Source organism: Herpailurus yagouaroundi, unplaced genomic scaffold (assembly GCF_014898765.1).
Source record: "Herpailurus yagouaroundi ecotype Mexico unplaced genomic scaffold, PumYag 184, whole genome shotgun sequence".
In the NCBI taxonomy this organism is placed as follows: Eukaryota; Metazoa; Chordata; class Mammalia; order Carnivora; family Felidae; genus Herpailurus; species Herpailurus yagouaroundi.
Window position 1 is genome coordinate 3665649 of NW_024412415.1, and position 16772 is coordinate 3682420.

A 16772-nucleotide genomic window follows, 5' to 3' on the forward strand; every position below is an offset into this window, starting at 1 on the left:
CGATCACACAGTAGTCAAGAAGATTAACATGCCACTAGGGGACAGCAGAAAGTCACAGAATAGGTAGTGCCAGAGAGACCAGAACAAAAGGCTTTTCTTTGTGAGAGAGAGAGAGAGAGAGAGAGAGAGAGAGAGAGAAACCAAGATGTATTTCCAAACCAAAATCCTTTACAAGTGAAGTGTTTGTAACTGTATTTTTTAAAAGCAGGAAAAAATATTTGTAGGGATCTATTTTTAGATTTGCTAAGATCTGTGTACCAGAATGTTATAAAATATACATAACCATCATCTTGGCAAAATAAATTCAAATACGGACTATCCTGTTTTCTGCATTTGAGAGTGAAGGAAACTTTCAAACATCAGGAAAAAAAAAAAAATAGCCCATTACAAAGCACATTAGACCAAACCTATCAATGACAAAACACAACTGTGAAATATTGACATTTGCTCAACAGAGGTAAACATAAGCAGAATCCATTCCATTTTCAAAGAGGTAGAGGGACCATTTCAAGAAACAAAAGTAACTAGAAAATTGATCAAACTAACCAAGGAATCTAGAAATCCAGCTAATTACCCATACCCGTGATATAATATATGTGTAACCTTTAAACACAATTTCAATTATTGGTTTAGGTTGTAATGTAGTTCAAGGGGGACTGGCAATTTCAACCTCTGCAATGATTTTAAAACCTAAGGCACATTCTTTAACAACAACTTGCTAAAGTGGTCCTTTATACACCTAAGTGTCATTTTAAGTGCAACAGATTCTGCAGTCCCAAGTGATATACCTGTAATGCAACATTCTTATCAAACGACAACCAATCTTAGACTCTAAATTTTTTGAATTCGTGGATCACATTTCTTTGTTTGCTCTGCGTAAGACCTAGATCCCTGTCTACTCAGTTAATTCTCCTGTGATAAGGTAGGTTGATGAGTTTTGCAATCATTTTTTTTCTGGATTATAATACTGCTTTTTACATTCTATGTGTTTTGGATCTTGTTTGGTGTGTTATAGATGGTACCACCATTCACTTAGCACACAATCACGGTTCCCATGTCATGAGACCAAAAGGCTGGCTAAGACTTGAGAAGCTACTTAGCCCATTTCCCCGTTATTTTTTTGTTTTTTTTTTTTATAAAATTGGGCATAAAATATGGCAAATCTGTTTGTGAGTCGTATTTTTAATATTCAAGGACATCAATATAACAGAATTTTTAAAAAATTGCTAGCGGCTGGTATATATTGTACACATGAATACTTAGAATTCTTCTCCCCCCAACCAAAACAAATTTTTTATTAGAATTGTACATTTAGCCCCAATACATGCCATACCCTCAAATCTCCATGGTTTTGTCTTTACCTGTTTTATCTCCTTTTTTCCTGTAGCATATTTTCCCTTATCATCAAGTGTTCTAACTCTTATAACACTTCTAGAATTCGGTATTTGTTGCATCCCAGATGGCCTTTATCCCTAGATCACAACTCTTCATTCTTTGTCTCTTTTCCTCTATAGATAGGTTCCCGTCTTACAGATTTCTGCTCTCTCTTTTTATTCTGCAATTTGGATTAACTCCAAAACATGATAATAATAATTCCCTCAACACATTCTAAATCCTGAGAACCCTCTCCCTGCACTTCCCCTGATCTTCCCAATATCTTGCCTCAATCCCATCTACTGCATTGAAAAACTGCTGTCTTGTGCTCTCCTCAAAGGAAACAGAGACCAGCTGTTCACCTCTACCTGCAACAGACTGTGTTCCTTCATGAACTTGAAGCCTGCTATTAATTCCCTCCAAGTCTTTTCTTCTCCAGACTAAACAAGGCCAGTTCTTTTACCCTTGTTTCATTGGGACTGTTTCCCAACCATGTAGTTATTTTGCTGCTTCCTTGGGATCGACTCCAAATTTTGCACGTTCACTTAAGTTGTGGGATCCTTAAAAACACAGTATGATGACACGGAACTGATTAACAATGCATACAATGTGGATGGTTATTTGTGTTCCCTAAATTCTTTGCTGACTGTCTATCAGTATTTTGTCTTTGAACAATGGGTTTCTGTTTTCAACCCCTAAAATTAGCTTGTGATCCACTGTGGCCTCCTGTATCTTTTTTCTTACTGTGATTGAACAAACCTTTCCTTTTTTTAGACTTGAAGTTTATTTTATTCTCTCCGCCAGTTCATTGGTTTTACTTTTTACCGAGAACACTCGCTCTATTTTTTCTACTTGCTTATCTGACTATTCTTCCTTCCCTTTGGGTGTTCGCCGTTGCTTAAATTCAGATCACAGTATCTTGGAGAGGTATCAAAATCCCAACAATAATTCTGTGTATATTTGGTTTCCTGAAGCACGCTCTTAATAAATAAGATTAGTGAGTTTTGAAGAAGGAACAATATCTGGAAAAGATTAATATTGCATTGAAAGCTAGATAATTTTTCCTTTCAGACAGGAAAACTTGGTTCGTGTGGCATGTGGGAAAGAAAGAGGGAGAGATGCGGCGGGTGCTTGTGTGTAAGTGTGTAAGTAAGCATAAGTTAACTTGTACAACACTGGAGCATTTAGCCTTCACCCTGTTCTTACCCCAGAAAAGACCTGAGACTCTGATTTTCCTCACAACTGCACACTCTGTCACGTCTAATACTTTATCTGTCTACATAGAGAGATAGAGAAGATAGATATGAATAAAATTATATCTAATCTCCCCCATTCCTAACACTGGTGAATTACAGTTATCTTTCAGCACGTTCACCTTGTAGAGGAGGTTATTACACTTAGAAATTATATTAAGTTTTTCTGTCCGAAGAGAAAAAGCTATGGAATGATTCTGCAAATTCTGAGTGCGTCCCACTGTGGGTCATTGATGACTAAAATGATCAGTGATAACAATGAGAAGAGAAGAGAGAAAAGTAAAAATTACTGTGTACTCCTGTCATTGCCCAAATATTGTACTGTGAAAGGGAAGAAAGCAATTGCAAAATTATGTAGATTCAATAGAAAATTACGATTTACTAAGCTGATTTTCAATAGCAGTCATCCAACATAAAAGAATAGCCCTATGTTGCACAAAATGATCATTATTTCTTTGTGTTATATCACAAACTTAGAGAGAGAGAGATCATAAGAAACAGGAAACTCCTTACACCAAATTATCCATTCATCTCCAAACTAGCCTTTACCCACCCCCCAAAATGGAGGGCAAGAAATAAATGAAAAAATATAAACCCTCAACATTTTATTCTCACTCTGGCATTAGCCTATAAGCAGGAGACACTCCAGCATAGACAGTCCGGGACACTTTTGTTTCCAGCGCCTTCATGCAAGCTGCTGAAATTACAAAGAAGAGTTCGTTCTACTTAACATCTGTCTAGTGCATATGAGCCCTTTTATTGTTTCTGAAACTTTTCAGTTACCTTCATGAAGAAAATATTACCTTCAAGTAAGAGGACAAAAGTCAAGGTCTACTTCTGCTTATATCGTTTCAATTTACAAAAAATCAAAAGCCAAATAAATAAAACCTTGGGGAGAGTACTATAGCTGTCATTTGGCACATGGTGAATCTAGCCGGACTGTTTACTTACATAGGAGTCTTATCTGGAGGTCAGAAATGTAATCAAAAACTAATGAAATACAAAAGGAAACCAGTGAAAGATAAAAGAGTCCAATCTCAACATGTCCTACGTAACCCATTAATGGTTTTTGCTTGAGGTCTCCTAAAATGATTATTCCTCTGGAAATCATTGGGTCTTTAGAAATAACACTCTACGTAAAAGATCCCTAATGAACTTTCTGAAATATTTAGAAGTGGAAACAAATGTACAAGCACACTGGAGATTGACTGCAACGGACAGGACACACAGCTTCCTAACAGGTTCATTTCCATGTGGCGTGTGCAGAAGACAGGTGAGTTGGAGCCTCCGATTCATCGTCCCTTGGCTGGGAAACAGGGACTTGACTAGTTTTGTTTCCCTTTCACTATCTAGGACTTTCCCTTCTGATCAACTTCCTGAACATTATCCCATTTTTCTCTGAAACTCTACCTTTTCTTCTCCTCTTTTTCTCTCTCTCCATGTTCAGTAAATCTCACTTCCCTATAACAACTATATTTATTATGTTAAATTATTTTTATATTTTGCCTTCGTGGTACCCCTTCCTTATTTTCCCATCCCTAAATCATTTCTACCTTTCTTTCCATGTCTTTTCTCCTTCAGGCCCTCTCTGTCCCCTCCAGCTTTTTCTCTTATTCTGTCACCTCAGGGTGCGGCTGAATGTACTACTCTTTTGCCTGTCACTCCGTGCACTCCTCAGAAGCAGATCTCTTTTTCACATCTCCTCCCATGTGGTCCGTGTGCACATTTGGGAAGGCTGACTAATGCACTGGGCCAGCGTTGGGGAAAGGGGTCATTAGAATCCCCCCCCCCAAAATGCAGAACGTCTCAGGAAGAGTAGATTTTTCAAAATATTTGATGTTAATGGAGAACACCAGAAGATGCAAAAATTAAAAAAAGTAATATCCATAAAATATGATCCCTCTATGTTTCAAACACACTGCCTTTATGTTCTACAGGTGTTCAAGACCAAGTTGAAGCACATTCATTTAAAAGATCTCTTGCTATTTTATTTTTACTTTTCATTTCCCAGAAGGTTTTAAGTGAATTCTTTAGCACAACTCACTAAAAGGAAGATAGATGCATTTGTCTACTAAATCTGAATACTTTGGTTTGGCTCCAACAAAATACATTTCAATAAGTCTGTTCTTAGTGGAGACACAGTCTAAGTAAACTATTGTGCATTTCATTTGTAAATAATTTATTATGGAATACAAACGACCCCACTTTCTAACATGTCGAAAGCAACAGGAGGCAGAACTTGCCATAAAGGTTCACCATTAGCCCAACTAAATTTTTGTCAAGACTGTATGAAAGACATAGTTAATATTTAATTTTCCTTCTATCACTGAAAGCTTCTGGCACCTACCTTACTGCAATGATATACAAAACTGAATTGAGTCTTCCCATTTTGGTGATAGGAAAATGTTTTATTTCGCCACCAATGAAGCCATCTGAGAAACTGAGTAACTGTTAATATACTAATCTCTGAAAGGAATAATGAGCATTTATGTGTGTATTCAGCAATGACTATGATGCCACCCCCCAAAAAATCCCTGATGGCTTTTCAATCTTGGGATCTCCCCATCACAGTCTCGGAGACTAGAGAACAATAGATGGGTTTCATATAGCACCTGATTGATATTTCCAGGGTGTGAAAGCCTCCACTGGCAGATTAGGCTGATATTGCATATTCAAACACATACAATGATATATTTGTCATTGCTATTGACCTTTATCTCTCCAGTTTCCTGACAACCTTCTACAGTTATTGACATTACAAATACCAGCAACAACGTGCAGGGCAAAGTATAACCTTTCATTTACCTTCATGTCCCTCAAATGACTCGTGTAGGTAGTTTCAACAAAAGCGGCAAACAATGATACTGTTGATTTTTTTTTTCCTTAACTTGCTAAAATGTTTTCCATTTTCCTCTTGTTCTCAGAAAATCATGCCAATAACTCTCTACAAAGGGAACGATTTCAAATGAATACAGGTAATTAGAAGTGTCAAGAAATCAGCAAAGTAGGGTGTCTGCCATCATTTCTGTGGAAAGAGTGCCAGATTCCCTTTCAAAAAGGTCTTTGTCATTTTTTAATAGAAGGTAATTAACGTAGACTACAGTAGAATGTACAGGATCCCAGTTGCTTGTCTTTCTTGCCATAGAAATGGGACCATAAAGATGTTTTGATATCTAGAAACAATCTTTTGAGGTTATTTTAAAATGACTTTTAATTACAAAAGTAGTCCTTTTTAGTCTTTCCATTTTGAAAGAAAAAAGACTTAGAAAGGGCATATTTATTAGGAGACAAAGGAAAGAAAGTTTCACAAGGAAAAATTATCTGGAAAACGAAACAACAGAATTTTACAAAGCTGACACGAGTTGAGGATGCGATAAATTAGCCTCTGTTTCACATGTTTCCAACAGTAAGAGAAATAATGTGCAACGTCCTACAGAAGGTAATTACACACTTTCAATACTGTAATACCTTGTACTGAATGAGATCTTTGTTTTCTCTCTCAGGCAACACTAAACTGACTATTTGGCCCTATTAAAGCCACCCCTCCATGAGATCAGCGATAAATGTCTCATGGGTATTTACTAAACAGGAGAATTTTTAGGACCATTCCCATTCTCTTGGGGATAAGGATGAAATTTAGCTCAATTTTGAGATTATCTGAAGGTCATAATTTCCTATTACATGCCATACAAATGGAATAATCCTTCCAAGTTTATGTTTGACATGTATTTGCATATGCAAGTATGCTCATTTCCTCTCTTGGTTCTCAAGAAACGGAGATGTTCCCTCATTTAAGGTCTTGTTATTTGAGGAAAGCAAAGCAAAGTCTCGGTTACAAAAAAATGTATCTCAAAACTTTGAAGTTGGAAGTGAAAACAATGAGGCTATTTCAATATTGATGATTTTAACACTGAAACAGTCATTGATTTGGGATTATGATAGAACTATGCATAAGCATTCATAAGTATAACCATTATTATCTATTACTAAGAATAAGATGGACTGGAGACAAGATACAGCCAGACTCCCATAATAAATCTTTTTCAGGGCAACAAGTGGAAGAAGATCCTGTTCTTTTCTTAAACCCCTATCCTGAGATTATCCTTCTTCATGGAATCCACACCACTCATCAAACAAACAAAGGAAAAGCACTAAACTACAACCTATGTGCTAATCACGTGTTATTCTTTGTACCAATATACGGTTCTAGGGACCATGATTTAGTATATTTTTGTTTTTAAATCAGTCAAATCAAGTCTTCAGAGCCGATGAATCTGGTTATCTGGGCAGGACTGGCATTTAACTAAAGTCTGGCATTAAACCAATGTTTAAAGGGCAGTGCGAACTATCACAGCATCATTTTTGATAGATATTCCCCCAAAGGTAGAAGTGGCAAAGTAGTCATTAAGACAGAGTCTAGGAAAAGTGGCCTGGCTGATAATGTTCCAATTGATCAAGCCCCAGGCAATGTTCATAAGTGACGAACCTGAGTTTTAACTCTCACTTGGTAAAAATAATCAGAGATTATTTTAATTATGAAAGATAAAGCATATTTCAGGCACTGAGGTGAATTCACAATATGGTATGGGAAACATAGTTAAGAACACAGAACACAGGCAGAAAGATGGACAGAGAAGGTGGAAAAAGAGTGTGGGGTCTGAGACGCACTTCGGCATCAAGGAAGAGAAAGCTGGGCTTCAAGGACCTGAACTCAGCCAATAGTTCTTTCTTGTGTGTTTGACTCTTCTTTTAGCCCCAAGAGAGTGAGTGGTCAGGAAAATAAGCTTTCTATGGCAGGATTATTTCAAGCTGTGCTGTCTCGTCCTCTAAAATCATATAATCTCAACTAAGAGCCCTAACTCCATGCTTTCTCAGAGCCTATACCGTAAAACCCTTCCCAGAATCCAAGGCAGTGGGATGAGTCATTTGAAAGACCATATTCTAAGTATAATGGTGCACAACTGGTCTATATCTTACCCCTTCCCCTCCTTTCTTACTTATAAAAAATTCCGTTAGGATGTGTCACATTATTGCCCTCTGCCAACGACAACGAAGACCAGTCATTTCTTCTATGGCTTAAAAAGCAGATGAACCTATTGGTTAATCATCCGTGAAAAATAATAACAAAATATTAGCCATGCTCCAACCAAAGATTAGTGGCTTGGGGGGTGCCTGGGTGGCTCATTCGGTTAAGCGTCTGACTCTTGATTTCGGCTCAGGTCACGATCTTCCAGTTTGTGAGGTTTCGCCCCGCATCGGCCTGCACTGACAGCAAGAAGCCTGGTTGAGATTCTCTCTCTGCCCTTCCCCCGCTCTGTCTCTTAAGATACATAAATAAACTTTAAAAAACTCAGTTTCAAAAAAATATTACTGGCTTCATTTCTTGCTTTTCAAATGAAACTTACATTTCAGGAAGGGCTGGTATTCAGCCAGGAGATAACAGAACAGGCCATGTTGACTGTTAAAATAGTGAAACACTGCTATTCACATCGCACAACCTGCTCTTCCTCCTCGAGGACCATGATTTTACCACCCTGGCTCCTCATCCCCAGAATACCTACCACCAAGCTCATTCACGTTATGCCTGCCAACAGCTTCAGCAACATGACTGACGTCTTTTCTTACTGGTTTGTGCCTTTACTACACCAGTTGTTAGAAATTTCTATAATGACCCCTGATTCTAGTTCCTCCTTCCATGCAATGGGTTAATTTATTAAACCTCTTGGGTATATATTGTGCAGCCGGGAAAACTTACTCTATACAAGTCACATTTATATTTTCATGGCTAATTCAGTTGATTGATAAAATCTATACTTCAATTTTCCAGTCAAATTATACCTTCCGCACTACTTATGTTTGTCCATGGATTTGAGCAGAATCAAAGATATATTAGAGATTAGCTGTGGCCCAGCTTCTGCCACCCTTCTCTGCACAGAGGTAGGATGACACTCTATTTGAAAGGGAAGGTTTATCAGGCTCATTAATTTTCATAATGGAATACCAGCTTTACCACCCGCGAGTCAGATATCTAAAATATACAGCTCTCACTTCAACAATCAGCAATTCAAATATTATTGTGGGTCTATTATAGACCAGGCAATTGGCAACATATAATATTCATGCTTACAGCACATGGAATTCAATTTTTAAGTGAGTTCCATCCACCTTCTGCCAAAGCATGGTCAAGACAATCAGTATTTGAGAAAGTCTAAAAAATATAGGGGCGCCTGGGTGGCGCAGTCGGTTAAGCGTCCGACTTCAGCCAGGTCACGATCTCGCGGTCCGGGAGTTCGAGCCCCGCGTCGGGCTCTGGGCTGATGGCTCGGAGCCTGGAGCCTGTTTCCGATTCTGTGTCTCCCTCTCTCTCTGCCCCTCCCCCGTTCATGCTCTGTCTCTCTCTGTCCCAAAAATAAAATTAAAAAAAAAAAACGTTGAAAAAAAAATATATTGACTCTCCATTTCTCTCAGATTATCTAAATTCTATTCCAGAACCTACTTTAAACAACAGAAAAGAGTAGAGCTGGACTATATGAATTTGACACTCTGTAAAATGGCTCTCATTAAATTAGCTAGGGTTATTGGAATTCAACACAAGAGATAGTACAACGAAAAGCTTTTCTGCATTTGCATCTTCCCTACATTAATTATCCAACATGTTAATCTGACTCCCAAATGTATATGTCTAATCCAGACCAGTCAGAACCCACTTTTCTAACGACCTCTTCGATATCTATCTCCACACTGCCTCGGTGACACCTGAAATTCAACATATCTAAGATCCAGCTGGTTATTTCCCTTACAAATCTAGTAGTCGTTCAGAGATTCCTTATCTCAATATCTTTATGTATCCACAAGGGGCAAGTTTGAAATTTGGGAGTAATCCTTGACCTCTCACTCACCTTCGCCCTCATATTAAAACTATTATCAAAGCGCGTTAATTTCATCCACTGCATATCTCTCAAATCTGTCTACTTCTCACCATCTCCACACTATCATCTTTCACCCAGACACCATAATAGCCACCTCAACAGCCCTCTGCTTCCACTCCAAATACCGTCTGGTCTATACTGCGGGGTAATGTTTTCCAAACACAGATCTGATGATCTTCTTCTTCTGCTCAGAAATCTTCAAAGATCTCGGGTCTTTCAGGCCTACAAAGTTCTGCTTTGAGTGGTCCCAGCACACACAGATCTCCACTACCTCCTCATGCCAATCCCCTCTCCTTTTGCTACCTAGACCGCAGCCACATTGCCTATATTTTAATTCCTCAATCCTCCTCTCTACCACTGAGCCTTTGAACACGCTGTTCCCTTTGTTTCATCTCACCCCTTCCCCCAGATCATGGCCTCTCAAACTTTACTGTTCAAAGGAATTACCTATGGATCTTGTTAAAACAGAAGTAGGTTCTGCATCATAGGTCCAGGCTGGAGCGTGAGATTCTGCAGCTCTAAGAAGCTCCCAGCTGGTGCCCATGCTGCTTGTCTATGGGAAGCACCTCGAAAGGAAGCATCTAAATAGCTTCCGCGGATCCTTGAGATTTCGGCTCTAACATCACTTCTTCAGGGAAACCTCTCCTAAACCCCAAGTCTAGCTAGCTCATATTCTCTTGTTATATGCTTTCATAGCACTGTGCTTCTTTTCACGTGGCAATGATCTCGCTTTGTAATTACAAACTAATGTAAGAACCCATGGCCATTTTCTCCACTATTGTGCTCTCCATAAGGACAGAAAACTATTTTGCTCACCACTGAGTCCCTAGTGACAGGCATAATACTGAAGCCACGAAAGGCATTCAACAAATAGTTGTTGGACGAACAAATAAAGGAGAGAGTGAAGGATTCATGTTATAAATTGTTGGAATTTAGTATCAAAGTTTGCCCCTACTGAGGAATACATAAATATTTTCTTGTATTAAATGAAAGCCATATAACCCGTCACATTTTCCTTTTTTGCCTTGTCTATAAAGAGCACTCCTGAATCACTATTGCAGTAATCAGTTTAGTGAAGGTTTTAGTTTTCAATTATCATAATTTCACTCCATTTGTCTATGTTTGCGATCCCTTGTTTTATCCTAATTTTTAACTGTCTTGCGTGTTGATGTTTTATGGAAAGCTGCACCAACTCCTTTTTGGAAACAGTTAAGTAAAAACTACTTTAAAAGTTATAGGTGAATAGATACACTTGGTACATTTGTAGTTATAGACAATAGATAAAGAACTCAAAGTCTGGAGGCCAGCAGTTGGCATCTGAATCATGGCTTCATGAATTAATAGTAGTGGGTCTTGAATAAGTTACTTACAATTACATATTTAATAGTTATTTCTATCACTATTAAGAGGCACAGTCAACAGATGGAAAAATATTCCCATGTTGAGTTGCCACTAATTTCGTATCATAAAATTTAGACTACTGCATAGACCAAAACTTCGAAAACGTACAGTAGGCATAAAATTGGGGCAGCCATCAGTGAGAATCTATAAAGGTGAGTATGATCCAAAGGAAAGACTCGAGGTCTCTATAAAGATAGAATAACATTGCCTCGCGTTCCAATAACATTAGACACAGTGTGATTAATTGATTTGAACACAGTCATAAAGCCAGCCAGTGGTGAAAGTACACATCTGTCAACACAGAACCCAGAACTAATTCCTATTCCATAACTTTTGATTCTTCAATGATAGCATGATATCCAGCATTAAATACCTAGATATCAAGAAGAGCATTTTAACTGTTGAAAGTAAACTTTATGGCATAATAAATAAAGTTGGACAAATCATATTGAATACACTTGTCCCCAAACTGAAGATGCCATAAAAGACTCATATGATATACTGCAATTGAATAGAAATGTTGCCCTCAGGGAAGCTTCTGTTAAAAAAAAAAAAAAAAAAAAAAAAGTCAGCGTGTGCTGTATTCCCTATGTGTAAAAAGTACTTAAGCTTAACTGCAACTTAAAAGTTAATTGATAATCAATATAAAATGTAACATCAAGGGCAAAACTCAGCTTCTAAATGAATATAAAGGGAGGTCTCATTATCTTCAAATCGGGGCCAGGTGAGAGCCGCTGAGAATAAAAGTGAGGTTGGTTATAAGGACGGCAGTTTATAAAGGCCCCGCATGAGGTTGTAAGTGGATCTACTTTAAGTAGCCCATAGGCGATCCAGGAGAAGTTTAAAAGAGAGGAAGAGAAGGGAAGTGAGACAGTATCTCTTCCCAGACTATGAACGAACGTTACTTCGGCAGCAGGGTGGCCTGGCTGCCGTGTACATTTCATTCCAGCTATACCAGACGAAAAAGAAGCAAGTTCTTCACAGCAAAATCTCAAAGTCGGCAAAAATTCTCCCGGGGTATTAGGGAGTTTGTCTCGCCTTTTATTTTTCAGCTTTACATCTGTAATTCATGAGTCTCCAAATGGTATGCAAAAGCGACTTCTTAGAAGAGAGAAAAATGTTGATTTTAGTCTGAGAATGTATCAAACCCCAAACCTGAAATTAAAATTCAGAATAACTTATGCTCAGAAGTAGAGGTAATAAAGCCCCCTACGAGATGAAATCAACCAAGTTTCACTTACCTTCAATAAATGCAGGACAGCTCGAGAGGTATTTAGCGGAGTTCAAATTCAAATGTTTTCTGTCATTATCATTCAGTCCCCCGTTGAACCTCTTCAGCAAACATTTGGTGGGATAATCGGGACTTTTCCTTTCATGCAGTGTTTTAAGGTTTCTAAGTTGTGTATGCATAGACCTGTTCTTTTAAAGTTCAATTCCATTCAAATCAGCAGAAGAAACAAGCCCTCTCTTGTGTGATGGAACTTTTAAAAACATGCATATTTCTTTTACAAACACACACAGTACTGCAAACAAGAAGAATTCCATACAAAAGACAATTTTCCTGTGGAAAGAGAGGGGGAAAAACAGGGCTCATTTCTGGTTTAAAAAAAAAAAAAAACGACATACCACCTTCAAAAAAAAAAGGGCATAGCTGTGGAAAAATAAAATGCAACATTCTAAGGGCTGAAGTGTAAGAAAACCCTCTGTCATGAAAACATCCAAATATCTTTTGAACTATTTACACCATATGTGTCCCAATAAGGCTCTTTTCTGATTAAATAATGACAAGTAAGTGGAACCAAAGATGGCTTCAAAGACCCTTGAATCTTTACACAGCTTTTTGTAATTTTGCAAGTGTGAAATTTAGCTATCATTAAACAAATGTTCTAAAGCATAATTTTCTCGGTCTGTGAAAAATGTCTAGGGAGACGATGCCGTACCCGTAGTAGGCACTCAAAAATTACAAACACATAAATTAATAACAAATGAATGCTTAGGAAAGCAATCCTTATACAGGGCACACACCATTTCTAAAATTCTGAGCACAGATTTTATTATGTGAAAACAGTGAACCTTACGTGGACAACTACCTCTTAAAATTAGTTGGGAACTAACAGTGTACAACATTGGGGTAATGGCCAAACACATGTGGAACACACAAGAAGGGGGCAATTGTACAGTCGTTCAAATTCTGAAAAGCTGTGGGGAGACGAGAAAATACTTAATAAAATGTCAAGTGTAAAAAAAATCAGGAAAAAATTACATCTACTGTAAAATGTGAATGTTTTCATACTTAAAGAAAATAAAGAAGGGTTAAAACGTGCGACAATTTTTGATAGCGGGTATCTCTAAGTAAAAGGGTTATAAATGTTAACTTTTAACTTTAGATGAAAATGCCCTTCAATGAGCGTGTAAGACTTGTAAGATTCTGAACAAAAAGATGTTTTTTGGAAGGGTAAGAGAAAGTGCTATAATGTTATACCTTTTAAGATCTAAAACTCCTTTTAAGAAAATGTGGCTGTGTTCTCCGAAACCTAGGGGCAGCTCACGGATTCAGCGGCACGGCCCTGACCCTCTCAGAGAACTCCAGAGTACTAGCAGCATCTAGATGAGATCACGATGCCTCAGACTGCCCAGGCAAAGGAGAGGAAGTACACTGAAACAAAAGGACACCACATGTTGAAATAACAGTAGGGGAAATAAATCTAAAACTCCAGGGACACTTTAGATACCCAAACCTTTAGATTTCTACTCCATAAACATCTTCGAAAGACAGTCACCAAGATACGTCCCCTTAATATACAAGAATGTAACAGTCCAGCCTTTGGTATCATAGATTTTCAGGAACTGATGGGGCTTAAAAGGGCCGTCTGCATGGCAGATGATCTGATGCTTGCCGTCCTGGGGTCAGCATCACTGTCAAACAAATGCCTGGCTCTAGACATTCTTCTAGGAGACTTGCTACCTCCTATGGCCAATTTGACAGCTAGAATGTATTTTCTCTCTCGGTGTCTTTAGGGTTGCAACCACTTCAGCTTGATGAAAACGAAATGGATTAACCAGGACACTTTTGGTTGCAATGGGGAAAAAAATCAAACTGGCTTAGCCCAATGAACAAAACAGAGACATATATTGAGAGTTCCAGAGGTAAAGCTGGCTCATGTTCAACTGGATCCAGGACCTCAAGTGTTAAAATCAGGGTTTAAGTTCACACTACCACTTGGTTCTGCTTCTTTCAGCTTCGGCTTCATCATCAGGCAATGCAACTCTTCAGTTTTGGTGATGAGGTGGCTTCAGCAGCTCCCAGGCCCCGAATCTCTCCTCTCAGCAAGCCTCTTAACACACACACGTGTATACACACGCACACATTTTTTTTTCCCAATGGTTTTTAAAATATAAAAATTCTGAACCTAAACATTACGGTCCTGTATTGAGCTTTGTAACCTGCTTGAAGCAATCTCTGTGGTCAAGGGTATGAAATCCATTATCAGATTCCTTTGCAAAATGAACCCAAAGAACTGAGCATAGGGTCAGTTCCAGGGAAACTGTACAAAGTAAGAAACAAGAGGATGGAGTTACTCTAAATGAATGTCAGGGAAGAAGAAGGAAGAAGAGATACTAGACAATAGATGATGGATGGATGGATGGATGGATGGATGGATGGATGGTTGAGTGGATGAATAGACATTCATATATTATAAGGTGATTTCTTTGCAGATATGCTCTCCAAGCCCTTGACAGGGAAGAAAAAAGACAGAGTAGGGACTGTACCAATGAAAATGCAGGAAACAATTATTGCCCTGTATCACCACCACAGGGCTTTACAGGTTTTTAAGAAGGAAACGGAAAAAATGAGCATAATGGTGAGCCATTTCACAAATATTATGGTGATATTAGCAAACAATGAAACAGAATCAAAGATAAATTTTATGATGACCCGTGCCATCTGCTGCCTGGCATGGTCTAATACAAAACTGAAAATTCTGTCACCAAGCACCACATGCCTTCAGCCTTTCGAGAAAAGCAGCATCCAGTTATTCAAGGTGTTGGGCACAAAATGACTAGTCAGAAATTTACTTGCTTGAGTGACTTTCTTTGATAATCCCACACAGCTTGTTGTAGGAGTAAATGTGTTAGATGTAGTTAAATGAATCTAAGAGGTGTGCCCTGGGTGAAAGATGAGTGTGATCATGGCTTGTGAAGACTGACTCAGACAGAACTTCTGTTGGAAGATGTTTCCAAAAACTGTGAAATAATAACTGATGGGAAAACCTTGGTGAGATAAATACAATTTAAGGGATGATGCTGAACGAAGGCACTAAGTTACATGCACATCAATGCACCAACTGAAAGTCCTGAGATTTTCTTTTGAAATCACTACTTCTTTTTTTTATATATAATTTATTGTCAAATTGGCTAACATACAGTGCGTAAAGTGTGCTCTTGGTTTCGCGGGTAGATTCCCGTGACTCATCACTTACATACAACACCCAGTTCTCATCCCAACAAGTGCCCTCCTCAATGCCCATCACTCATTTTCTCCCTCTCTCCTGCACTCCCCTTCTACCAACCCTGTTTGTTCTCTGTATTTAAGAGACTCTTATGGTTTGCCTCCCTCCCTCTCTGTTTGTAACTATTTTTTCCTCTTTCCCTCCCCCATGGTCTTCTGTTAAGCTTCTCAAGTTCCACATATGAGTGAAAACATATGATATCTGCCTTTCTCTGACTGACTTCTTTCACTTAATATAATACCCTCCCGTTCCATCCACGTCATTGCAAATGGCATGATTTCATTCTTTCCCATTGCCAAGTAGTGTCCCATTGTATATATAAACCACAATTTCTTTATCCATTCATCAGTGGATGGACATTTGGGCTCTTTCCATAATTTGGCTATTGTTGAAAGGGCTGCTATAAACATTGGGGTGCCTGTGCCCCTATGAATCAGCACTCCTGTGTCCTTTGGATAAACTCCTAGTGTTGCCATTGCTGGGTTGTAGGGTAATTCTATTTTTAATACTTTGAGGAATCCCCACACTATTTTCTAAAGTGGCTGCACCAGTTTGCATTCCCACCAATAGTGCAAGAGCGCTCCCGTTTCTCCACATCCTTGTCAGCATCTATAGTCTCCTGAGTTGTTCATTTTAGCCACTCTGACTGGTGTAGGTGGTATCTCAGTGTGGTTTTGTAAAATCCCTACTTCTCAGTCAGGGGGGGAAAATCTTTATTTTTTTTTTAAAGAAATAGTTTTTTTAATGTTTTATTTATTTAAAAAAATTTTAACGTTTATTCATTTTTGAGAGACACAGAGAGACAGAGCATGAGTGGGGGTGGGGCAGAGAGAGAGGGAGGCACAGAATCCGAAGCAGGCTCCAGGCTCCAAGCTGTCAGCACGAAGCCCCACATGGGGCTCAAACCTACAAACCGTGAGATCATGACCTGAGCCAAACTCAGAGGCTTAACCGACTGAGCCACCCAGGTGCCCAGCTTCTTAAGTATAGGAAAGCTGTTGTGTGTAACAAGAAAGGAGCCACAAGCTACAAGAATAGGATAGATGTAGGGTGTGTTACCAGATCACACAGAGCCTTATAAACCATGCTAGAGATGTTAGTCTTTGTCCCAAGAGTAGTGAAAAACCACCAAATGGTTTTGAGCAGAGTGGAGTCAAGAGGATGTGCGATTCAAAAAGTCTACTCAGGCTGTAAGTGGGAAGATAATTATATAAGATTTGGGGACAGGAGTGCAGGCTGGCAGAGTACATATCAGAACTATGATGGAGGGGGGTGCAGGGGTAGATGACCTAACAATAGAGAGG

The 16772-nt window shown here is 38.7% G+C and overlaps 1 long non-coding RNA gene across 1 annotated transcript in view; it reads right to left on the bottom strand.

Annotated features, from left to right (window-relative positions):
- The window catches only part of LOC121041467 (uncharacterized), a 90886-nt gene extending 78383 nt beyond the window's left edge, over positions 1–12503 (bottom strand). Inside the window, exon 1 of the long non-coding RNA XR_005795751.1 lies at positions 12199–12503. This is a non-coding gene — a long non-coding RNA (uncharacterized LOC121041467). The remainder of the gene's footprint in view (positions 1–12198) is intronic.
- Between the last annotated feature and the right edge of the window lie 4269 nt (positions 12504–16772).